Source organism: Balaenoptera borealis, assembly GCF_965194805.1.
Source record: "Balaenoptera borealis genome assembly, chromosome: 1".
Lineage (NCBI taxonomy): Eukaryota > Metazoa > Chordata > Mammalia > Artiodactyla > Balaenopteridae > Balaenoptera > Balaenoptera borealis.
In genome coordinates this window covers 56,628,173-56,655,506 of record NC_138860.1, presented here as the reverse complement: position 1 = coordinate 56,655,506, position 27,334 = coordinate 56,628,173, and the positions used below count along the sequence as shown (strand labels likewise).

At 37.4% G+C, this 27,334-nt stretch overlaps 2 protein-coding genes across 7 annotated transcripts in view; both read left to right on the top strand.

The window, feature by feature from the left end:
- Nucleotides 1-27,334, top strand: part of RABGAP1L (RAB GTPase activating protein 1 like) — a 789,965-nt gene that overhangs the window by 87,250 nt on the left and 675,381 nt on the right. The gene's annotated exons all lie outside the window — the stretch shown is intronic.
- Nucleotides 1-27,334, top strand: part of DARS2 (aspartyl-tRNA synthetase 2, mitochondrial) — a 354,382-nt gene that overhangs the window by 270,785 nt on the left and 56,263 nt on the right. The window lies entirely within an intron of this gene.

Below are 27,334 nucleotides of genomic sequence, written 5' to 3'. Positions count from 1 at the left end.
AAAGGAATATTAGTTGAAAGGTAATGAAGAAACAGATAGCTAAATTTTATCTCTCACTCTATGCTGATGATTGATTATCTACTCCCTGCCTCCCACAAAAGACTAGAGACTTTTTCTTTGTAGAGGGTCTCTGATCTGAGGGTCATCAGTCACAGTTGAATGTGGAGTACTGTACCAAACATGGGAGAATGTGAGTGTGTGAGGCCTAAGTCCTCTTACCACAGTTGACTCCAAAATACTGGCAGTCAGGCCTAGACCTTCTAGGCAGGAGATTGGAAGATCCTTTTCTGGGGATCAGACCAGGAAATAAATAAAGCTAAAGATAACAATTAAGGGATTCCTTAACAAACAAATCAACCATATCATTTCACACTAGAACTCAGAGTTGACATGTTCAAAGCTTTCAATCAGCTTTTAGTGTCCTACTCTTAAATATGAGCAAAAAAGCAATTGAGTACCAGAAAGTTGAAGAAATCATATAATAGAAAGATAAAAACCAAAATGAATAAATACAAGAAAGAAAGTTTGAGGAGATAGCAACTAGGCAAGGAGAAAAAAACTTAAATACAAGAGAAGATATTACATTTATGAAACAAGATGCTACATAAAAATAATACTCAGATAGCAAAAATTATTCTTTGGAATGAAAATCATGGTAGCATAAATGAAAATTTCAACAGAAAGCTTGCAAGATCCAGTTGAGGAAATCTTTCAGAGAGTAGAGCAAAAAGAGCAAGAGCTAGGAAATTAGAGAGAAGGAAAAAAAAAAATCCAGAAAACAAGTCCAAGAGGTCCAACAACTGAATAATAGGAGTTCCAGACAGAGGGAAATAAGAAAACAATTGGGAAGGAATTAAGATGATTTACAAAGATTTCCCAGAACTGAAGCTCATGAGTTTTCAGATTGAAAGATCTCACTGAGTATATATGACCAGGGATGAAAAAAGATCATACCCAGGCACATGACCATGAATTTACACTGGAGACAAAGAGAAGATCCTATAAACTTCCAAAAAAAAAAAAAAAAAAGGGAGGTCTCATACAAACGATCAAGAATCAGAATGTCTTTTGCTTTTTCAGAAGCAATACTAGAAGACAGAAAGCAATGGTGAAATGGCCTCACAATCATGAAGGAAAATTATTTCCAACCTAGAATTCTATACTCAGTATGCAAGTAGAGGGGGAAAAAAAAGACGTTTTCAGACATGCAAGGTCTCAAAAAATTTGTTTCCCTTATATATATCCTTTCTCATGAACTTAATGAAGGTTGTGTTCCATCAAAACAGGACATCTGTTGTAGGAGAGAAGTGAAAGGAATCTCCAAGATGTTTGTCAAGGGAGATCCTAGGATGATAGTTATGCAACAAGTCCAAGCTGGAGTAGGTCAGAGGCCCTCGGACCGAAATATTTAGGAAAATGAAATTAATAGTATACATTAATAAATTTAAACACCTGACAGTTTGACTGAATTAAGGATTAGAAAATTAACTAAACTTAAATGGAAATTATTAACTCCAGAGAAAGCAAAACATTTTGCAAAAATGATCATAGTTGACTACTGTTCTGAAAACATATATACTCATAATAATATAAACACTATACACTTATCTAGTCAATATATTGTGATGATGAGGAATGGGAACTGACTGTGTGTGTATGTGTTTAATTGTGGTGGAGTGAGGGAAGACAACAGAGAATACCTACAACTGAAAGAACATGATATAGCGATACAAGCATGTTATTTAAAGTATGGAGGTACATATGAAGAAAATCACCTACAGTTGAAAGTCATTTTCTTTGGAAACAGTGGAAGGACTGAGGACTCTTCTTTGTTTTAAATATCTTGTAAAACTTGTTGACTTTTTTAAAAACAAGTACAAAACATTAATTGATAATCACAGCATTTCAGAGATATTATTTAGGACGCTGCAATAGTAATTTTTTTTTTTTTTACCATGCCTTGTACATGGTGAGTACTCTCAATTGCACTGAATCTTTTAAAATGTGTCAGAAGTTGTTGTACCAAGTCATTACTAGGCTGTGATATCCTTGAGATCAGGGATTATTTCTTATACATTTTTATAGTTCCCTCAGGACATAGTGTGGGATCACTTGCATTTTACTTGTATTAATGTGTAGGATTTTTCATGTTTTAGTCTCATGAAGAACTACGTCAAATTCCTTCATATTCTTAGTTATAAACAATCCTGAGTTGAATGTTTAACTTTACAAATAGATCTATTATTTTCAGTACTGTGAATGTAAGTTCTGCATTGCAATCAAGAAATCAACCAACAAAAAAATTATTATGGGCAAGACAGATCACATAGTTCTTTATTAACAATATCACATTCTCTAGGAAAAGAATCTGAGAGGTTGCTCAAGGTCACCCAGAGAAATAGGCAGTACCATCTCTGCAAATCAAACTATTTGCCTAAGCCAAACTTTTGTGATAAACACACTTAGAGTAGGTGTGAGGGAAAAGTCAGAAGGGTTTATCCCACTTGAGATTAACAGGCAGTGTAGTTTCTCTTCAACTAAAGTGTTGATGGATAAAAGACAAAAATTGGTGTGTAAATTCAGCTTTCATTTTGTTGAAAGGGGATTAAAAATAGAAAGGAATTCTATTTAGGTTTAGACAGTGAAGACTGAGATATAGAAAGAACTTTAATAAAGGAGTGGGATTGAGATATTTTTTCCTACTGAAGAGTCCCAATTATGAAGCTGCCAAAATAAGTATCTTGCCTGCTTGCTTGTATTTCTGGTATCTTGATTAATCACATGGCTGTCCTACATCAGCAGTTTTTAATCTATAAATTAACAGCTCCAGAGAGTTAATATGAGATTATCCAGACACTATTTAAAGGGCCAGAGATCAAGGAAACAAAGGAGCCTCTTCATAGGGGGTATGTGAGTACTTTTCTAGTCCTTAGGTGCTTGGTAATTTCACAAAGTAGATATGGTATATTTGTCAAGCAAATCTCTTTCAACAGATTCTCCTCCTCTCCATTTGTTCCCTCTCATTATAAATGGAGCTTATATTCTATACCTCCATTAGGGGGCAGTTATTTTAAGTAGAACAATTCTACTACTTTCTGTTTCCTGTATTAATGGTTGTTTCCTGTATACAATCTTACCTTGGACATCTTAGGTTAAAAAAAAAAAACAACCCACAGAAGAGCATCCCCAGGACTTCAGGGACTATAAATATAATTCAGAAAACTTTTGAAAGAATGGCATTTAGGAAAGAGTAAGTGTAAGAAAACTGCATTAATAATTACCACTTAAAAATCTGCCATGCAGGGCTTCCCTGGTGGCGCAGTGGTTGAGAATCTGCCTGCCAATGCGGGGGACACGAGTTCGAGCCCTGGTCTGGGAAGATCCCACATGCCACGGAGCAACTAAACCCATGCGCCACAACTACTGAAGCCCGCGCGCCTAGAGCCCGTGCTCTGCAACAAGAGAAGCCACTGCAATGAGAAGCCCGCGCACCGCCATGAAGAGTAGCCCCCGCTCGCTGCAACTAGAGAAAGCCCATGAGCAGCGACGAAGACCCAACGCAGCCAAAAATAAATAAATAAAATAAATACATTTATAAAAAAAAAAATCTGCCATGCAGAAGATAACCACAAACTAAAAAGGACTCATCTATTAGCTTCTATAATTTTAAATTGATTTTCACAGATATGTCTCCTAGATAAAAATCAAAGGAAGCACTCTGCATTTTTAGCACTAAATGCTGCAAGAGTAATTCAATAATAACACTTTGCTATACTTAACACTGTTCTATACTTTAAAAAATGCTTTTTCTCATATATATTTTGAAATAGATAGTGCAGGTATTATTATCATTTATAGATTGGGGAAACTGACACATGAGAATTTAAGTGATACCCTCAAGACTGCACAATTACACCATGAAAGGCAGGACCAGAATTCTTGGTCCATTGTTTTGTTGTTTACTATCAGTAGAAACTGTATCTTTGATTAAGTACAGGCATTCCCATTTTATAGTTCAGTATATGAAGACAAGACAAAAAATCTCAATGGGTTTGTTCCAGGTCATTCTGTAAGAGAAATGAAAAGCTACAAAAAATACATGAGCACTGACTTGAAATCCCTTGCTCAAATCACTTGATCACAGTAAACGTAAGAGTGAAGGCCAAAGGGTTATGCAGAACTCATTGTCCATTACTCTTCTTAAGGTTTGTCCTCGATAAAATGTTTCCATTCAAATCCATTTCTTCTTGGCAAACACTTGTCTCCTCTAGAAATATTAAAAACAAAAGAGAGAAAAAAATTTTCCTGGGTAAATAACGGAAAGGGAACCGTCCATTGTGGTGGACAAAAGTCAGAAGGATTAAATTTTTTACAACCTAAATATAGGATTATGTTTGTCACATAGTTGTAAAAGTTATCACAGGCGTAAACTATTTTGTGGCCAAGTAATTAAGATGGTATTACAGTAACATGCTGTTAATCTGACTTTTAAAGCTTAATTTTAAATCAAAGAAACTACTATATACCAAACGGTTGCCTTAGTGTTCTTAAATAAATAATATTAGAGAATTAAAAATAATTTGGATTCTGTAGTGGAAATTGGTCATTATTTGGGCCACCTAAACTGCTTTCCTATATTTAGAGAATTCCTCACCATGTAAATCTTGGTGGTGAGCAAAGATACCTCCCATAATGGAAGTGGAAGATGTCAGATAATCACTTTCTCTCCCTCCCTTGAAGCTGAGGTGAAGGCATGTGACCTAGGCTTTTCAATCAGACATCTGCTGGACTTTTGACTCAGCCCTGAAGATACAAGCAACAGTCTCTCTCCCTCTCTCTCTCTCTCTCTCTCTTAACCTACTGACAGGAAACATTTCTGCAATCTACAGTTTCCAATGTAGAGGTGGCCAAAGGGCAGACTGTGTGGTCTAGCGCCTGATGTCCGTGGTGCTGGCTGCGGTGGGGGGTTGGGGGGGTGGGTAGGGGGAGACCATCTTTTCACAGTTTGCCTAGCACTTACCCAGTTTTAGCATGGAAAACTCTGAATCTCTGGAAACCATTCAGCCCCAGGAAAACCAGGACGGTTGGTTATTCTAGCCAACTTCCTTGTCAGATCAGTTCTGTGGGTGGTTTATTCCTCCTGTTTAGCTTCAAGCCTAGTTTTTCAAGCCCTCCCAGCAATTCTGTAAGCCACCCAATATCATTTTTAAAGATTATGGAAGTATAACCCAATGTCCTTTTTTTTTTTTAACGTCTTTATTGGAGTATAATTGCTTTACAATGGTGTGTTAGTTTCTGCTTTATAACAAAGTGAATCAGTTATACATATACATATGTTCCCATATCTCTTCCCTCTTGCATCTCCCTCCCTCCCGCCCTCCCTATCCCACACCTCTAGGTGGTCACAAAGCACAGAGCTGATCTCCCTGTGCTATGCGGTTGCTTCCCACTAGCTATCTATTTTACGTTTGGTAGTGTATATATGTCCATGCCACTCTCTCTCTTTGTCACATCTTACCCTTCCCCCTCCCCATATCCTCAAGTCCATTCTCTAGTAGGTCTGTGTCTTTATTCCCATCTTGTCACTAGGTTCTTCATGACCTTTTTTTTTTTTTCCCTTAGATTCCATATATATGTGTTAGCATACTGTATTGGTTTTTCTCTTTCTGACTTACTTCACTCTGTATGACAGACTCTAACTCCATCCACCTCACTACAAATAACTCCATTTCGTTTATTTTCATGGCTGAGTAATATTCCATTGTATATATGTGCCACATCTTTATCCATTCATCCGATGATGGACACTTAGGTTGCTTCCATGTCCTGGCTATTGTAAATAGAACTGCAATGAACATTTTGGTACATGACTCTTTTTGAATTATGGTTTTCTCAGGGTATATGCCCAGTAGTGGGATTGCTGGGTCGTATGGTAGTTCTATTTTTAGTTTTTTAAGGAACCTCCATACTGTTCTCCATAGTGGCTGTATCAATTTACATTCCCACCAACAGTGCAAGAGGGTTCCCTTTTCTCCACACCCTCTCCAGCAGTTATTGTTTCTAGATTTTTTGATGATGGCCATTCTGACCGGTGTGAGATGATATATCATTGTAGTTTTGATTTGCATTTCTCTAATGATTAATGATGTTGAGCATTCTTTCATGTGTCTGTTGGCCATCTGTATACCTTCTTTGGAGAAATGTCTGTTTAGGTCTTCTGCCCATTTTTGGATTGGGTTGTTTGTTTTTTTGTTATTGAGCTGCATGAGCTGCTTGTAAATCTTGGAGATTAATCCTTTGTCAGTTGCTTCATTTGCAAATATTTTCTCCCATTCTGAGGGTTGTCTTTTGCTCTTGTTTATGGTTTCCTTTGCTGTGCAAAAGCTTTGAAGTTTCATTAGGTCCCATTTGTTTATTTTTGTTTTTATTTCCATTTCTCTAGGAGCTGGGTCAAAAAGGATCTTGCTGTGATTTATGACATAGAGTGTTCTGCCTATGTTTTCCTCTAAGAGTTTGATAGTGTCTGGCCTTGCATTTAGGTCTTTAATCCATTTTGAGTTTATTTTTGTGTATGGTGTTAGGGAGTGTTCTAATTTCGTACTTTTACATGTACCTGTCCAGTTTTCCCAGCACCACTTATTGAAGAGGCTGTCTTTTCTCCACTGTATATGCTACCCAATGTCCTTTTAATCCACTATTGATCTGCTGAAATCGGTGAGAGCTGGTCTCTATTACTGCTACCAAGAACCTTGACCAAAACAGACACTTTTGTGTGTCAGCAGTTTGGAAACCTGCATTTCATGATGACCCTATGAATCATATTGATTTGATTTGGCTCATAGGGTTATTACAGACACTATTTGATGTTAGTGATTTTTTTTTTAACATTTTGAAAAGTGCTGCAAAGGCATTAATAATGATTATTCTTACTGTATTTTTGAAATCCTGAGATGTTTCTGATGGTCGAGACTATTGTGAACCATTTTCCCTTGGTGATGAGATAAACAAACACTGACAGAAGTAAAGTTGCTGACAGAAAATATTTGAATTTCCCCACTCCATCTCATCCCGTACCCCCAAATTTATGAATGCTTATTTCTCCAGATGAAGAATTTTTAAAGCCTCCCAAAATAGAAGCAAATGGTGACCTAAAAATATCTCTGCTCATTTATTCATTTATGGAGCATATATAAAAGTTCTTTGTCGTTTCTCCTGTTAGTTAGACATCCCTCCTGAACATATGCACTTCTCATTCAGCTTCACCTTCAGGACATCATACACCTGCACTCTGATTTTTCATCCTTTGGAGAGAAAACCTTCAGTGAGGATACTCCTGTTCATAAAATGGTCATTAAAATGTTATTATAGTGCTTACTTTGACAGCATATATACTAAAATTGGAATGATACAGAGAAGATTAGCATGGCCCCTGTGTGAGGATGACATGTAAATTTGTGAAGCATTCCATATTTTTTAGACTTATCATAGTGACCATTTCAATATATATGAATATATATAATTACTATTTTGTACACCTGAAAGTAATATGATATTGTATATCAATTATACTTCAATTAAAATGTTATTACATAAACAGTACATCTTTATTAAAGAAAAATAGAAGATACAAGAAGACAAATAGAATAGGCATCTATAATTCTGTCACTGAGAACATTTTGGTATTTTTCTTTTTTTGTAAGCATTCATGTCTACAGCTATAGAATTTTTTAAAATTTGAGAGGTCAAACTATACATACTATTTCAGAACCTACTTTATTATTATGAATTTCTTCCCATGTATATGCATATAGATATTTTAAATGACTGCACATTTTACAATGTATAGAGGTATCATCACATTCATTAATTAACTCTTGGACATTTTCAGCTTTGTAAACAATACTATTAAAATTATATATCTATCCTTGAACATTTTTCTGATTATTTCCCAAAAATAAATATTAGAAGTAGAATTTTTATATCAGATGCTCTGCTCATTTTTGAGATTTTTCTTATATTTTTCCAAAGTGCTTCCCAGAAAAGTCCTGGCTTTTATGCTCCTCCTAGTCATCTGTGAGACTACATACTTCTACCCTCAACAACACTGAGCATTATCATTTTTAAAAATTTTTATTTATTTACTTTTGGCTGTGTTGGGTCTTCGTTGCTGCGTGCAGGCTTTCTCTAGTTGCGGCGAGCAGGGGCTACTCTTTGTTGCAGTATGCGGGCTTCTCATTGCGGTGGCTTCTCTTGTTGCTGAGCACAGGCTCCAGGCACGCGGGCTCAGTAGTTGTAGCACACGGGCTTAGTTGCTCCGCGGCACGTGGGATCTTCCCAGACCAGGGCTCGAACCTGTGTCCCCTGCATTGGCAGGCGGATTCTTAACCACTGCGCCACCAGGGATGTCCCTGAGCACTATCATTTTTAAAAATTTATGTTAATTTGATAAACAGATTATCTCATTTCTTCTTTTTAAAACTATCTGCTCCTATCAAGATGCCCATTTTCCTCAACGTGAATGTATGATATTAATCACTTCATTCTGTCATGAAATGCAAAGAAGTAAACTCAAATTCTGAAAATGTATCATCCGCTCCAAGAACTGTCATTATTTCTTTTGTCACCATCACCCAGTTATTTGATTTTCACAAATTACTTCCTCCCTGAAGTAGGTTTCTAGTTGACTTTCACTCTTTTATTCCCTTCTCAAGTCCTTAGATTTTTAAAATTTATTTTCTCTTATCCTATGAAGTACACTACTTTAAATACAGGCCCTTAGGAGTTTATACCTTGTATAGGAAGAAGTCAAGCAGGTAGTACCAAAATGCAATTAACCTAATCCATTTTCTCTTTAGGTTAAAAGTATTGTCTCCCTTTCAGAAAGGAAGAACATCTTTTGTCTTTTTCTTCTATTTGAGGACCATATAAACTGTTAAATAAAATAGTTACAATGCTGGTATTTGTCATAAGGTGGGAGTTTAGAGGAAGTATAATCAGTATCTTTGCAGCAGTATTTGCTGCCTGTTTCCCCAGCTACTTCACTGATTTTGCTGACCCTCACGTCCACTATTGCCTCAAAATCTATCATCACCCACTTCTAAAGCCTACCTGGTAGGCGTTGCTGGCTGCTGTTAATATCTGTCACACCAGAGAGAGGAGAATGGGCGAGAAACTCTTCAGGGGATCTTAGTTGGCTTCTATATGTTAGCTCTATTTTTAACTCTCTGCAATCAATGTTGATGACATTAGACATTTGCTTAATCTCAGTGCTGTCAGTCACCCTTTCTTTGGCTTATTCCTCTCACACCTTAGAGCCTTCTCCCAAACTACACCCTACGCTTAGAGTGACCATATGCTCTCTTTTTCTGGAGAGTCCCAATTTCAAATATTCTGTCGTATTGCCAAATCAGATGTCAGACCATATGCTTCATATTTTCTTTGGGGAAATATATTCACCTATCTATGCATCAGTTCCCTAAAAACTCTGCTCATCAGGATTTCTATTGGTTTTGCTAGACAGTTTATGGAAAATGTTATTAATCCAAAATGCAGCTCAGATTCCTTCAGAGCCTTCCTTCCTTAGATGTCGCTCATATGTGCTCCCAGAGCTCTCTATTCTTCCCTCTGCAGGGCACAACCCAAACCTCAGATTTACCTCACCCACTCATTAGAATCGCCTTCCTTGGTATATTTGGGAAAATGAAGGGTAAGAGGTGTTGCACCACATCTATTATGGATTCACCCACATGCTCTCTGCTGCTGAGAAGGGCATTCTCTGTCCAATTAGAAAATACTCTTCATTTTTCTGCTGCTAATGGATTGTTTGAATCATAGATTATAGCCCACAGCCTCCTTCCCCTTCCTGATAGTCTGTGGATCTGAGTATCTCCTAGCAGCACATTTCCCCACCTTGCATGTTTCAATCTAGAATAATACCATGGAAAAGGCATGGGGGTTTTGGGTGCACTTTCTACTCTAAGTCCAGCTGCATCGTTTAGGATCTAGAAAGAACTTTGGTATTCTAAGGATTTAGGAGACAATCATCAGATAAGGCACACATACACACATTGATCTCCCAAGGACAAACGTCAATTTCCAGAGCAGAATTAAATAAAATTCTAGAAAATACAAACTAATCCTATATGACCAAAAGCAAATTAGAGGTTGATTAGGGCAGAGGTGGACAGGGAGAGGCAGGAGGGAGGGCTTAAAAAGCGGCAGTGAGAAAATTTAGGGTGGGGCTTCCCTGGTGGTGCAGTGGTTAAGAATCCGCCTGCCAATGCAGGGTACACGGGTTCGAGGCCTGGTCCAGGAAGATCCCACATGCCACGGAGCAACTAAACCCATGCGCCACAACTACTGAGCCTGCCCTCTAGAGACTGCGAGCCACAACTACCGAAGGCTGCACACCTAGAGCCTGTGCACTGCAACAAGAGAAGCCACTGCAATGAGAAGCCCGTGCACCTCAAAGAAGGGTAGCCTAGCCCCTGCTCGCCACAACTAGAGAAAGCCTGCGCACAGCGATGAAGACCCAACACAGCCAAAAATAAATAAATTTATTAAAAAAATATATATATATTAAAAAAAAGAAAATTTGGGGTGATGGATATGTTCATTATTTTGATCATGGTAATAGTTTAACAGGTAATAGTTTCATATATACATATGTCAAGAGGTATCAAATTGTGCACTTTAAATATGTACAATTCATTCTACATCATTTCAATCTTAATAAAGCTATTAAATTTTGGAGGAAAAAGAGTTAAAGGAGGCTGTCTCCATGCCCTCACAAAGGCCTAAAAGTCTTTCTTCCCCATAGGTGAAGGGTAAGACATGTGGCTTTCAATTCAGGTAGCCAGGCTTGGGCCAGGTACCTGGCCTTGCCTTCTGATGATGCCCTGGATCTCTTTAGAGGAACTTTTTTTGGGCCAGCTGAGATTCCTCACTGTGACTTTAAGTGGAGCTGCCTCTTACTCCTCCTTCCTAGATCCTCATTTGCTATTCTGAAAGCAAAGGTAAGAATGGATGGGTTGAGGCTTCTGGCCACCTGCAGATGAGGAAAAAAATTTATCAATTGATTACACTGAATGGAGTCTATATACTTTAAGACTGAAATTTTTATTTTCATTTGTTTGATAAGCATTTACTGAGCACCCACTAAATGCAAGATGTTGTGGACATATTTATTGAGCAAGTTCCCTACACCTTGAATGTGGGCCTTGTGATTTACTGTGACCAATACAATGTGGTAGAAGTAATATTTTGTGCCAGTTCTTAGCCTAGGCCTTAAGAGCCCTTGCATGCCTCTACTTTCATTCTTACAACCTTGACAGTCCATGGGCTGAGCCCAGGCTAGTCTGCCAGAGGATGAGAGACATATGGCTCAGCCCCCCCCCCACCCACCCGCCCAGCTGACAGCTTGCTAAGCCCCAGAAGCAGGACCTTTTAGCTGCCAGGCTCTTGACTGCAGACGCGTGAATGAGTCAAACTGAACCAGAAGAGCTACACGTGTAATCCCAGCCCAGATTGCTGAGCCATAAAACCGTGAGTTAAAGAAATGGTTGTTTTAAGTCTTACACACACACACACACACACACACACACACACACACTTCCTATTCTTACTGTTAGTGCTTGAGTAACTTAGTCAAATTATTTAACTTGATTGTGCCTCCGTTTCCTCATTTTAAAAATGATTATAAAACATACCTGGCTCATAGGGTTGTTGTTGTTATTAAATGAGATAGCATTTGTAAAGTGCCTTACCTAGGGCTGGGCACATAGTATGCATTCAGAATATGGTGGTAATGATTTTTTTCCTTTTTTTTTTGGCAATGATTTTCCAAGTCAGGACCCATATCTTACTCATCTTTGTTTCTCTAACAGCTAGCGCAGGGTCTTCTTCATAAAAGGAACTCAGTAAATGTGACTATTTGGGGGAACTATAGTAAATTCAATGAGTATTCTGACTATAATCTTCTTAAGATAGTACCATATGTTTACCTAAAAGGCAGTAAGAAATCATCACCTCTATCGCTGTGATTTTAAAAGCAAACAGACAAACAAAAAAAATCGTAGTTGTCTTCATTTCCTTGAAACTCAGGATTGATACTGAATTGCTCACTTCTTATCTTCTTGACCCTATCAGCAGCATTCAGTACCAGCTGATCATTCCTTTCTCCTTGAAACACTATCTTCATTTGGCTCCCTGTACACCCACCCTTAATCTGATTTCCCTTCTACTCCACCAGCCACTCATCTGCAGTTTCCTTTTCGAGTTCGTCTTTATCTCTTCAGCCTCTAAATGTTAAACTGCTCTAGGGATCAGTCCTTGGTTCTTTTCTCTTCTCCATTTCTATTCCCTCTTGTGGTGATCTCTTTTAGCCTATGGCTTTAAATATTGTCCCTATATACTGGCAATCCCAAATTTATATATCTGTTTCAGGCTTCTCTCCTGAACTTCAGTCTCATAAATCCAACTTTGTATATTTAAGTGCCTACTTGACATCTGTATTTGGTTATTTAATAGGCACCTGGAACTTTATGCATCCAAAAATGAACTCCTGATTCTGTCCCCTTCTATTTCCTCCTAAAATTTTCCCTATCTCAGTATGCAACAACTCCATCTTTCTAGTCTTCTCTACTGTTAGAAGAACCTAAAATGCAATTCTCCTGGGGTATTTCCCAATGTTCTGCTTCATATTACACATAGCAGCCAGGGGTGAAGAAGGGGAGATGAATTGCGACAGTTACAACAATTCTCAGAAGTTGTCAATCTCAGATTGAGCCCATTCGTGATCCTCTGCCTCTGCAGCAAAATTCCCCAGTCCTACTTTGCTTTTCCTTCTGGTCATTCTAGGTGTCAGGACAGATACTATGATAAACTGATTAGTTTTAAGGTGATATTCTTCAACAAGGTTTGTGTCCTTAAAGATCTTCCTCTTTATTAGTGGGTTTCCTTGCTGCTATCTTATAACAAGCCACTTTTCCTTGCTGAATTATTCCAAGATAATATGTACATGTTAACAGAAACCTTCAGTGTCTTTAATTCAAAGCATAAACATTAGCCACCATAGCATGACCAGTTGAGAATATATTATCGGGCAAGATAGTTTTTGGTACCAGTCAAAAATATCGTACTTGGCCATCTACTTATATTTCTCATAAACAAATTCCCCCTCTCCATGGAGGCTAGTTCTGGCTCAAAAGTATCATTTTACCATTATTCTATCTTCTTTCCTTCTTAAGAGTTTCATATGCAAGGAGCCTAATTCTTTTTCTGGAAAAGTATTCCTGAATGAAATGTAGTCTCTGCCCTTTTTCATAGATTTATCTAGAGTCTGGAAGAGTACTCAAAAGAGGGGTTAATCTGCATGGGTTGGCTTACATTGCATAAAATTTCAAAATTATTTTCCATCCACCTTCTTATCTAATTCCATTACTATCCTAATTCTAATACTATTTTATCCCAATTCTATTACTATTATTACTATTGTATAGTTACCACCACTGCCTTTCATCCCTGCCATGAGCTGGGACCACATCCTTCCAAACTGATTATTTGTATAGCTTCGTAACAGATTCTCTGACTCCCTATTCTTTGCTCTGATTCATTATGCATTCCTCTATTAAAAGATACAAACCCTGATTATCGAATCTGGACTACTTTTTCTTCCTTTAATCCTTTCGCTTTTGCTTTGTATAAGACTTTACAATTTTCAAGGAGTTTTCATATTTATTATATTGCTTAATTCTTATAATAGCCCTGTAAAGTATTATTAATCCTCCTTTAACAGACAAGGCAGCAACACATGTAGAGAGTAACTATTAGCTAAGAAAATCACATGGGCAATGTATATCAGATCTGCAATTCAAACCCAGATCTTTTTTTAAAGTATAGTTGATGTACAATACCTTATAAGTTACAGATGTATTATATAACGATTCAAAATTTTTAAAGGTTATACTTCATTAATAGTTATTATAAAATATTGGCTGTATTCCCTGCATTGTACACATACTCCCAGATCTTCTTTTTCCAACTTGAGCATTTTTAAAAATAGAGACGTTTTTTATTTGACCCAAACTGAATCATTCAAATTCTCCATACCAGGAAATTGGAAATGGTTCACAGAGACTCTGATAAGTTATTGGGAACTAGTGCTAGGAGCTAGGGTGGGCTTTTTCCTATGTGCATGTTCTGGTGTTTACTTCTCGGAGGATCCAAACTGACACACCAGACTGGAGAGAAAGAGAAAAGAAATAGATAATGAAAAATAGGAATGAAGGAAAGAATAACCTTGGTTCTTAACTTTCTGGTTCCTGGTTCCACACACTTGTGTGGCCCAGATACACTTGCTACCCATTCTTGAATCTGTGAGAAATTTCTTTTTAAACAAATTCTGCTTTAAACATTATCAAGTGGATTTTTGCTCTTGCTGCAAAATGATATTTAAAACATGTTATTCTTGGGAGTTCCCTGGTGGTCTAGTGGTTAGGATTTGGTGCTTTCACTGTCGAGGCCCAGGTTCAATCCCTGGTCAGGGAACTGAGATCCTGCAAGCTATGTGGTGTGGCCAAAAAACAAACAAATAAACAAAAAACAATAAACCCCTAAATCTTAAAAAAAAAATGTTATTCTTTCCACCCATTTTTTCCCTTCTTACCTCCATGTCTTTGTTCATGACATGCCTTCTGCCTGGAAAACTTTCTTATTCTATTCTCTCTCTTTCAAAATTCTGCCATCCTTCAAGTCCCAGTTGAAATACCATGTCTCTCTGTCTTCCTTAATGACTTCTTCATTCATTCCTGGAATGAACAATCACTCTGTGTAACTATAGATTCAATTTATATCAACAATATAATACTCATCATAAACTGCTTTATAGAATTATTTGTGTGTATGTCTCATCTAGCCTACTGTTGAGGAAACCTCTTGAGCGTAGAAAGCATAGCATATTAATTATTTTGTCCCCCCACTGAGCCAACACAAGGCAGTTGTTCAAGTATTTGTAAGAGGATATACAATGAATGAATATACAAAGACCCTGACCCACGCAGTTCTAAAAGGGACTGAGGCCTAAGGCATATCTGGATGTCAAAAGTGGAGCCATCTGTGATATACACCTAACTATTCTCACAAAGTCAGTACCAATGGATTTTCCTATTGGCTTATACTATATTTGGAGTGAGATAATAAAATTACTGACCTAATAGCTATTTAAACTGTTGGTGCCTCAAGACAGAACAGAGGTGAGATGAGTCAAAATGGTTAATAGCCTCCTAGATGCAAAGGGAAAAATTTAGCCCAGAATTTCCTAAACTGCGTTCAGTTCTGAGATAAGAAACAATAGCCATTTATTATAGAGCTTATGGTTGTATAGTGAAAATATTGACGATGACAGTAATATTGATTTCTGAATTTATTTAGTATTTGTATCAATAATTCCTGCACACAGAAACAATATTAACTCCAAATGTGACTGGCAATTATGGTTAAGAAGATAATATTTTATCTATCTATCACTACACATATACATATGTCACTATGGTGAAACTACTTTATAATTATTAAATTTTTATTACAATGCATTTTTAATTAAAATTTTTTTTTTTTTTTTTTTTTTTTTTTTTTTTGGTCTTGCCACACAGCATGCAGGATCTCAGTTCCCTGACCAGGGATCGAACCTGCTCCCCAACATTGGAATTGCGGAGTCTTAACCATTGGACTGCCAGTGAAGTCCCTAAAACGCATTTTTAAACATTATATGGCTAATATTTTTTAAACTCTTTCATGAGATGGTTTGTACTGTGAGCAGTCATAGCTCACACCCTCAACACGCTTGCCCTTCTCTCCTTTGGTATTTACTTGGCAAAACTCTAAGCCTGCTGTAATACAACTTCCCACCTCCTCAGTGCCTGCACCTAATCAGCTAGAGAAAAAAAGTCATCATGCTGACTGGACTCACTTTAAAATTATGGCCTCAAGTTTCAAGTGGATTCTCAGTGTTACCCAAGCATTCTTTACATTTCCCTAGTCATTTGTCTCTCCCATTCTTCCAGATGACGCCATTCCCCTCAAGAATCTTCCTCCCTTCTCCCTCTCAGCTGATGACCTTTCTTTTTATTTCTGAGAAAAAAGCAGCAGTCAGAAGGGAACTTTCACAGCTTCTCACCACTAATTCCACCCACCTACTTGCATTTCACCTTCCCTCCTATTATGAAGGCTGAACTGTTCCTGTTTCTGTTTGAATCCAAACTCTCCTCTTGTGCTCTGGGTCCTACCTCCTTTTGCCCATTCAAGAACTTTGCTCTTAAAATTATCCCATCTCTTTCCTGTATCAATTTTTCCCTCCCTGTGGGATCATTAACACTAACATACAACTATATTTAATATCTCTTAATTAATAAAAGAAACCCTCTCGATCTCACAACCCCCTTTAGCCACTCCCCCATTTCTTTACTCCTCTTTACAGAAAAACTCAGAAGAATTTTTCATATGTGCCGTCCCATATCATTAACTCTCATTCTATCTTGAATTTACTCCAATTACATTTTTTCCCCTCACCATTTCACTGGTAATACTCTCATCAAATATACCTTTGCTCTCCATATCACTAAACCCAATGATAAAATCTTCTTCATTATGCTTCACCTTTTAGTAGTATTCAATGCAGTTGACCTTTTTGCAACACATTCTACTTTGGCTTCCAAGAAACTTCTCTCTCCTGGTTTTACCCCATCTCTGGATCCTTCTTCACAGTGTACTTTTTTTGTTCCTCCTCATTATTTTGACAAGTAAATGTCAAAGTTGGAGTTCCCCCAAGGCTCAGTTCTCCTCTGTCCTCATTTCCTAGGAGATCTAACCAGTTTTGTGGCTTTGCAAACTATATATATGACTTTTCCTCTTTCTTTTACTTCCTTTTCCTTCCCAAAGCCATTAGGTAGGATAGAGCAAGGCTGGCATTGGGTCTGAGTTGGGAAGAATCAGAGAGCTCAGAGAGGGGTTTGGGGGCCATATGTGAAAGGAGGTGCCTATATTAGAGGACTGCCGAGTATGGACAGTCATAGACTGATTGAAGTGAGGAGGGTACCCATGCAGAGGGGCAGCCTGACACGGGCTATCAGGGATCCACACAGAAAACTGGCCATGCATGAGGGGTCAAAGCCTCAGCAGTATGAGGAGGACATTCATATCGTAGGGGCAGACAAGAGTTGTTGTCAGAGCCTGAATGGGTGAGGAGGATATCTATGTAGAAAAGGGAGTGGTGGTGACTCTGGAAGATCTGTTACTTACCAGGGAGTTGATTACATAAGTAAATACATTAAAAAGTTGGAACCAGGTTTCCCACTATCAGATGGAAAAAAAAGAAAACTAGAATAAACATTGTGGTGTTGGATTATTATTGGAGGTATTTGTGTGAATTCATGATTATATATCCAGAAAGATGATAGATAGATAGATAGATATAAATAGATATAAAATAAATATAGATCTAAAAGTGTATATGTGGTTTTTACCTCTATATTTCCTAGCTCTGCCCACTGAAAGGGCCTGGGAGTAACAACACCCCAATACAATTGAGCACATCTATTCCCCAGATTTTGGCTTCTAAATACCATTCTCCACAACTGTAACCAGGCTTCTTGGAGAACTGGCTGATTCCAGTACTGGGGCAGCAAAAGTGCAAGATAAGCTTGGAACATCTTGCTGAGCCAGAAAGCAAAGTGCCCCAGGAATGATGGTGGTGGCGGGGTGTATATCACAGAATCCAACCTGAAAGGTCTCCATGGGCAAATCTGGTCCATTTTGAGCATTAAATTAAATATTGATGGAAATAGATTACAACCCATTACATAAAATAAGAAACCACGAGTCAATATATGGAAAGCTTTGACTAAGAAAGAAGAGGAGGTCTTTGAAGTAATATCCCTCAAAAGGCAGAGTTTTAGGGGTGAGTAATGGTGGTTATATTTTATGCTGGTTAGAGAAAAAAGTAATAAGGTAATCATGCCAGAGATACAAGTCTATTATATGCCTGCACGTTTTCTTTTCTTCTTTCTGTTTATCCACTTAGAAAAAAAGGAAAGTCTTTAGATAAGAGAAAGTTAAAATATGTAGAAGCAAGATGTAGAGAATGGACATATGAACACCAAGGGGGGAAAACTGCGGTGGGGTGGGGATGGTTGTGTGCTGAATTGGGCGATTGGGATTGACATGTATACACTGATGTGTATAAAATTGATGCCTAATAAGAACCTGCAGTATAAAAAAACAAACAAACAAAACAACTAATACTAAACTTTCATTGGGTTATTTGTATGGAAATATGTTAATATAAACGTTTCAGACATTAAAAAAAAAATGAAAAAAAAATATGTAGAAGCAGTAACACATATATCAAGAAGGGCTTTTGATTCTTAAAGAGGTGTTTGATTTTAAAGAGGGCCACCAAATATGTATTCTGAAAGATTTTTTTACTCTGAGAGGAAGAATTTAGGATTTGTTAGAGGAAGGTTTCTTAGTTCTGAAAGTATTCATGGTGGAGTGGGGAAGAGGATGTAGGAATTCAAAGAAACTACTGATAAGTTACCGATCAGAGAGAAAAATACCAAATTTTACTTTGAATATAAGTGACCACTTTGTGATTATTATCACCAGCTTATATTCCTGTTGTTCTAATAAAGGATTTTATTTTTTAAATCATAATTTTTTGGAAAATATGCTAGTTTTCTCTTGGTTAAACGAGTATCTGAAAAACCTGGCTCTTTGAATCCTGAAGCTGTAACAAATGTAACAGGAAGTTGCATAGGAAATTGTGACTGAAGCACTCCAACGCAACAGGTGTGGTTTTTCAGAGTGAAGTACCAGACCACCAAGCAGAAATTTCAAACAAATTTCCACTGATTAGATGGTTCTTAAAAACCACGAGGGTCAGACAGCTGGATAGTGAGACTGCATTTGCGAAGAGGCGTTCTTTAGAGAAAGCCACGCTGTGCATCCTAAGCCCTCTCACAAAGGTAAAGGAGGAGAGGGTGCTTGCCCTTTCACCTCCAGCCTAGTGAGGGTGGAATCTTACAGGATTATTCAGAGAACCGTGGTGGGAAGGAAGGAGAATAAAGGACTGAGGTCTGACTCCCCCCAACACTGCCCCGGGAAAATCTAGATTGCCAGAAAGAGATGGCCTGGCAGGCTCTTTGTTATTGGAGAAGCTATACCCAATAGTACTGGGACCGGTAAGCTCTCTTAGAGTTTGTCAGGACAAAGGATGCATAAAGCGTCCCACAGAGCAGATGTGGGCCACGCAAGGGAGAAAGAATCAGTCCAGAGATCTTTTTGACTCCTGTCCAAGAAGAACTGACTAAAACATCAGTTGGGCTCTGACAGAAAGAACCAAATGGTGTGGATGTCCAAGAAATCTGAGGATAAGGGAAAAGTGGCAGCAAGAGGAATAGGATATATGCCCAGTGTCAGGAGTTATTGGAGGAGCTGTGGCTTGATTGGTCAAGCATGTGAACTCCTGAAGACAAATAATCAGTTTTAAACATCTGTGAGTCCCAAAGAATACAAAGTCATCTTACTATAATGCCAGCCAATTAAGGGACATTTCTGCTCCCTTTTCCCTATTCGTTCCCTGTACTCCAACCCAGAGAGTCAGTAACAACAGCTACTGAGTAGGGAAGAAAGCAAGTAGGAAAGAGAGAAGCAGCTGACCACATTCCGTTTCTCTAAGGCTTTCCTTTCTAAATGTCAAATTGAGGCTGAATTTTGTGATTTGAAGTGATTGTAAGATAAGTGAGCAGAAAAGTCATGAGACTTGCTGGAATTTTCTTCTTAGTGGCAGAGGGTAAAAATCACCCCTCTGAATTAATTTCAAGAGAACAGTTATGTTTTGACTATATCTCACAAGTCACACTATCTCAATGTAATGAGTACACAGATTTTCCACTGTACGGTTAGTGGAAACCTTTCAGAACTCGCAGGTTCAGGTTTTAGGAGGAAATAAGCACTGCAAACCCAAATTTATAAAATAAAAAATTTACAATTCCTGTATTAGTTTTATTCACCAGTCACTACAATAGAATCCTGAAATAAATGAATATAGAATATTCAAACCTTATGGAAAAATAAATGTAAAATTTGAATGAGAAAATTCAACCTCCCTAAGGCAGAGAGAAAATTCAGTGTACTTTCAGTAAAAAGAATATCAAACTCAAATCGACATAAAACATGCATTTTAGCCATGGTTATTAAGACAAAATAATTACTGAAATTCTCATCCAACCTTCCTGTATCAGCTATCCTAGGTATAATGGGTCTAAATAAAGAATTTCAATTTTAAAGGAATTACAGTATTACGAAACTATTTTAACTATTCTAAAATCATGTGAATCAATGAAGGAGTATGACCTTAAAATAAGGTTTAAGTATTGTAGCAGTGGTTAGATTTAGGTTCAGCTGCAGTGAGTAAAACCAAAAATAAAAAAATAGTAATGGATTAAAAATACAAGGTTTCATTCTGTATAAATGAAGTTTGGAAGTTGGTGTTCCAGGTGGGTTGGAGGTTCTACAAAGTCATCAGTTCATCTCTCCTTCCAGTTCATCTAAACTGCTCTGAGTTCAATACTTCACCATTCCTATGGTGTGCATTTGTACTCTCGTTCAAGACGATTGCTAGATTCAACCACCACATCTATGTTCAGGGGAGCAGGAGGAATGAAAGGAGAGGAGCCCATTCCTTTTCTTTGAAGATAATTTCTCAGTTACTTCTCTTTTGCCAGAGTACATAGCTGCAAGGGAGTCCAGGAATTGCAATCTTTTAACTATGCACATTCTAATCTTGAATAAATTTGGGATTTTGTTATTAAGGTGGAAAGAGAAAATGAATGTTGAGGCAAGAAGTTAGGAGTCACTGGCATAGAGGCAAATATATTTCTTCTAATAAAGTAGCTAGGTCAAGCATTGATTGCTGATAAATAAGAATTATTGATAGAGATCCTTAATTGTATTGTTGATACAATTTAAAAAAAATTTTTGCTTTCTCTATGCAGAGAACATTTCTGTCGCTTGCAACCAAAGAAAGTAATTTATGATAAATTATCAGGAAACTCAGTAATTTGTTATATTACTTAAGTTCTCTGTTTCATTGAGAAGAGAAGCATTTCCAAGACAAATGTATGAATGCATTTTCAATTTTTCAAACAATAAACATCTACTAAATGTTTGGGTACTAGGGAAAAAAAAAAGACATGATTTTTGTCTTCAAAGAGATAAAATCTAGTGGAGATAGATAGTCATGAAAAAATTTAAAGGTAAGAAAGTGTTATAGGTGCTGTAAGGAAGTATGTACCAGGTGTTGTGGGGATACAGAAGAGAGAGATATTAGTTCTACAAAAGAGATTGAAGGGTATGTATCCAAAGTAAAGCACAAAGTGACAGTGAAATTAAATTAAAAATTATTATGCCATTTTAAATATACCAAACGGCATAGAGAATAACATAATGAACATCACTCATTCTCCATTTATCTTATGAAATAAGATATTATGAATATGATCACAGGATATACTTTTTATGAAAAATACTCCTCAACTTTGGTATGAAGTTTGAAATTATTAGCAATGATGTATATAGGTATAAATATCATAAACAAATGATCTTCCACTAGAGGTTGTTATTGTCATCAAATCAAAGTATAAAGAGTAGTGAGAATCTTCCTGAAATTGGAGAAGTATTAGAGAAAGTGTTGGGAATCTTTTAATATATTCTAAAGCAACAGTGTCATTTGATAATTCTCAATTACTTTAATGTTAGACTCTCATAGAACTTTGACATAAATCTGTTTTTCAAATTTGCAGCTTATTTTTTAATGTGGCAAAGAGAAAAGGGACTAAAAGAATGTCTTGGGGGAGGGGTGGGAGGTGGTGGAGAGGGTGGATTTCCCATGAAAGTATTTGTAATTTTTGAAGTTGCTTAGAACATATGTATTTAAGGAATAATTACAAAACACATGTATTTAAGGAATATTTCTGGGACTTCCCTGGCAGTCCAGTGTTTAGGACTCCATGCTTCCACTGCAGAGGGCACGGGTTCAATCCCTGGTTGGGGAACTAGGATCCCACGTGCCACATGGCCAAAAAAAAAAAAAAAAAAAAAAATAGAATATTTCTTATATGTCCAAAATCTAAATTCTAGTCCTCTGGCAAGTACTTCAAGGGAACTTGGGGTCACTGCCAAAGCTATGTTTGCATGCTTGGGGTCAGGAGTTCATCAGGGAGCAAGAACTCTGCTAAAATGGCTGACATCACATCAACACAGAGGCAGGCTCCCCTCTTTGTATAGTTTCTTTACATTGTTAAAAAATAGAGTTCCTTTTCAATAGTTTCTTTATATTGTTAAAAAGGAATTTTTAAAAAAATTTGTTAAAAAACTAATCAAATTCAGAATAAAATGGCAAAGTCAAAAGTTGGCTGACGAAGACTCTCTACATTTCCAAAAATATTAACATGCTAGATAATAATGTAAAAAATTGAAAAAAATATATGTTGACAATTTCAATATTTTGAAATCAAAAAAGGGGAAATTGCCAGGTTCTAGAAAAAGGAAAACAGAAAAATGGAGTATTAGAGGGAGCTGAAGCCAAGTACATGCTGAAGCCCAATGGCTCACGCGGATACTGGAACTGGAAGCATGTCGTGAGACTGGAAGACTAAAAAGCAATGGCTATTGATACAGGAACAGCGAGGATGAATCTCAGAGTAATTCCACTGAGCGAAAGAAGCAACACCGAATAGAATACCTATTGTGTGATTCTATTTATAGAAAACTCTAGAACACGCAAACTAATCTAGAATGACAGCAGATCAGTGGTTGCCTGAGGATGGGGGAATAGGAGAGACAACTTACAAAGAGGCACAAGGAAACTTTTTTCGGAGATAAATACGTTTGCTATCCTAACTGTTGTGATGGTTTCACAGGTGTATACATGTCAAAACTTGTCAAATTGTATACTGTACATATGTAGAGTTCATTGTATGGCAGTTATACTGCATGAAGCTGTTAAAAAACAAACAAACAAAATGAAGATTCAAGCAATTTAAGCATATCCTCCTTCCTATTTTTATTTATGCAATATATTTGTTGAAGGAACTTGGTGGTTTGTCCCATAGAGTTTCCCACATTCTGGATTTTATTGATTGCAAAAAAAAAAAAAATCCTTACCTTTTAGAATTATATAATGAAATATATATTTATCTTTTTTTTATAGGTGAAATCCATGTGAGGGGTAGGGAAGAGGAGATTGGCCATATGGTGATAATTGTTCAAGCTGAATGATTGGCACATGAAGACATTATACTATTCTCTCTACTTTTTATGTGCTTAAACATTTTTTGTAATAAAAAGTTAAAATAAAACAAGTCCCAAGTCTCACCCCAGAGTTACTGAATCTCTTCGGGGTTGAGTATAGAATCTGCATTTAAAAAATAAACTCCCAAGGTGATTTTGTTATACATTAATGAGGATCACTGCCCCAGACCAAGAAAAGGACTCTGATAGTGAAGTGAATTTCAGACTCCTGCCACAAGGCATGGGAATAGTTTTTGGTAGGTGTCCTTTTCATTTCTTATCGAATCACAAAAGTAGTACATCAGCTCTTCTTCTTCAGAGAGATATTTATGGCTCTGCTTGCCTCTTCTACTGCTGAGGAAATTTTCTTATCCTTATATACATATTGTTTGATTTCGTTCTTATTCAGTCTTAAAAGGGTGATTATAATATTTGTTTGATTTATCATATAGGCTTAGTATGATTTGCCTGAATTACTCTGAATTTCAGCCCTGCATAGAACTGTGAAATATAAAAATTTGTCTTCTATATCTGTAGTTAATTCTATTACATCTTTGCTGTCTCTGTGATTCCTTCCTTCCTCAGGTTCCCATTGTCTCTTTTTCTATCTTCCCACTAGTAAAAAAACCGTATGATAAACTCATTTATACAAGATTACTGATTAGAGTCATGAAGTGCTCTTCTCAGGGTAAGTTGATTTAAATAGGGCATAGGACTGAAGTCAAAGTTTTAAAAAAAGTATAGTGAAGGATTCTAAGGCATAAGTTAACCTAGTCAGGGAAGGATTTTGGGGTGATGGTGGTGAAGTTCCTTTCAAGATCCTGTAAAATTTTATCACGTAGGTTGTTACCTATTCATCCCATTGGAAGTGTATCCTTAAAGAGTCAAATAATGCAACTACAGCCTTTTCTTCTGTAACATGCATGGAAAATTTAGCTTTGGCTGCAAGTAATAAAGAGCCAACTTCAAACTTTCTTAAGTAGCTAAGAAAATTTATTGGCTCAGGGAAGTTACTAAATCCAGAGGAAGGTGGTAGGTTTCAATCTGGGTTCAAGCTCTTGCACCATGTGTCAGCTTTAACCGCAGGCTGGCTTCCCTCATGGTAGCAAAGTGGCTACAATAACTGTGGGACTCACATGCATCCATCACACCAGGCAGAGAGAGAGAGAGAGAGAGAGAGAGAGACAGAGAGAGACAGAGAGAGACAGAGACAGAGAGACAGACAGAGAGACAGAGACAGAGAGACAGAGACAGAGACAGAAACAGAGAGAGGACTTTTCTTCTCCCAACAAACACAAGATCTGGCCTTCCTTATGACTGGACCAATTTAGACTTGTGTTAGTGTCGATCACTGACAGAGTCAGGTGAGGACCTGATTAGGCTGATTATGTACCTCAGTTAGGGTCTACACTTGGAGCTGGAGCTGGGCCTGTTCCCATTCAAATCATTAGCTAACTTACAATTGCAGAGGGGTGGAAATGCACACTTGGGTGGGAGTCAACCAATAGTGCTCATTATAAACGCAATATAATAATATTCCACTCCATTAAATACCATAGTTTAAACTCTTCCTTTTTTTTATTATTTATTTATTTTTCTTTATTTTTTATTTTATTTTATTTTTTTTAAAAACATCTTTATTGAAGTATAATTGCCTTACAATGGTGTGTTAGCTTCTGCTTTATAACAAAGTGAATCAGTTATACATATACATATGTTCCCATTTCTCTTCCCTCTTGCATCTCCCTCCCTCCCACCCTCCCCATCCCACGCCTCTAGGTGGTCACAAAGCACCGAGCTGATCTCCCTGTGCTATGCGGCTGCTTCCCACTAGTTATCTATTTTACATTTGGTAGTGTATATATGTCCATGACACCCTCTTACCCTGTCACATCTCACCCCACCCCCTCCCCATATCCTCAAGTCCATTCTCTAGTAGCTCTGTGTCTTTATTCCCGTCTTGCCACTAGGTTCTTCATGGCCTTTTTTTTTTTTTTTCCTTAGAGTCCGTATATATGTGTTAGCATACTGTATTTGTTTTTCTCTTTCTGACTCACTTCACTCTGTATGACAGACTCTAACTCCATCCACCTCATTACAAATACCTCCATTTCATTTCTTTTTATGGCTGAGTAATATTCCATTGTATATATGTGCCACATCTTCTTTATCCATTCATCTGTCGATGGACATTTAGGTTGCTTCCATGTCCTGGCTATTGTAAATAGAGCTGCAATGAACATTTTGGTACATGACTCTTTTTGACCTATGGTTTTCTCAGGGTATATGCCCAGTAAACTCTTCCATTGTTGTTCAACGTTGAACTTGTTTCCAGTTTTTGATACAGTATTATGATATTTTAAATTTGGAATTGCAGACCCACATGAAGGAAACAGAGCAGTGTAAGGTACAATAAGGAATGTAAAGACTCTGGAAAAGAGACAAAGCATGTCCTGTAGCTTACTGTCCTCATGTGAAAATGTAAGCCCACTGTTTCCAAATCTTCCACTTTTTAAAAACAACCCTGAAAAGCATGTGAAATCTTCTGGCTTTTAACTGTGGCTAATTTTTTAAGCACCATGCAGGCCAAGCAAAATGCATTTGTGGGTTAGATCTGGACCTAGGCCACCAGTTTCTGTCATGTTATGAATCGTGTTAGAACATTTTATAACACCTCCCCTCAAAGTAAGAGCTTCAGTCCTTTCATGGACCAGGGCTGCTAGTGTATGCTTAGTACTAAGAAAGTCATAGTGGGGAGAGAAGTGAGCATCACACATTATAGGAAGAATGCTTTGTTATTAGTTCTTTGGCATGTACTTAGAACTGTTTTTCTGGTAGTGAGGATGAGTTTGTACCAAATCACCTTCACTGTCTCTTATCTAGGTTCTCTTGTGACTTGTCTCTTATCTAGGTTCTCTTGTGACATCTCTTATCCAAGTTCTATTGTGAGGAACAGCTCGGTTTTACAGAATGACCCCTGGTGATTAGAGGTGTAACATGTGGCCATGGGACAGCGTTCTTTTCCTTGTAGCAAGCTGGCACATCAATTGATCCTATAACAGTGACTTGGCTGTTATGCTCCACTTTAATAGGAGAATTAACTGGCAACAGCCAATGGTGGACACTGTTATTGCTGCCGAAGGCATATGGTCATGAATTTGGGAACACTAAACTTATTTGGGACTTGTGATTTAAAAATTTTATTTCCTTTTTCAGGGGCTGTTTCTTATTGAATGCAGATAATTATCACAGTGTTGCCATTTTTGTCAGAAAGCTTTTTTCTGGTTAGCAGATACCAGAAGGCAGAAACCGTCTTTTTCATCTATTGACTTTCTTATGGTGTCCAGTGTAACTTTACTAGTATTTCGTTTAGTAGAGGCTAAGTACATAGTTTTTGGCTTATTTATTAATAGATACAGATGTTTTGAGTTATATTTAACTTTATTAAATATCAAAAGACCAGCACTTATTGGGTCAGGCCCAGAGCTAGGTAGTCTCTTGGGATACAGAGCTTAAAGAAGCCCAGCAGGTAGGGGAAACACAAAACATTTGCAATACTCTTAATATGTCCCAGCATCTATAAACATTTAAATTAGGAAAAAGGCGTGGTGGGGGGCGCAGTGTGTGTGTGTGTGTGTGTGTGTGCGCGTGTGTGTGTAGAACTTGAGAGGGCTCTTTGGACAAATGTCTTATTTCTCAGGTAGCTTTTGGATCTAGGTGGGGAAATGAGTGCAGGGGAATTGAGGTAGGACAGAGGGAGAATTTTAAAGAAGTCACTCTAGAGCAGAAATCATTGGACATACACTTAACTCTTGCTGCAATATATTCACTTATTCATACAATAACATTAATGGAGTACTTTCTATGAGTCAGACACTATGCTAGGCATGGTGGAAGATAAAAATGAAGGAGGGCCTCAAAGATTCTCTAGTGGGATAAAGTATTGCACAGATTTACCCAGGTAAGGCTGAATATATTGGGCGCCACA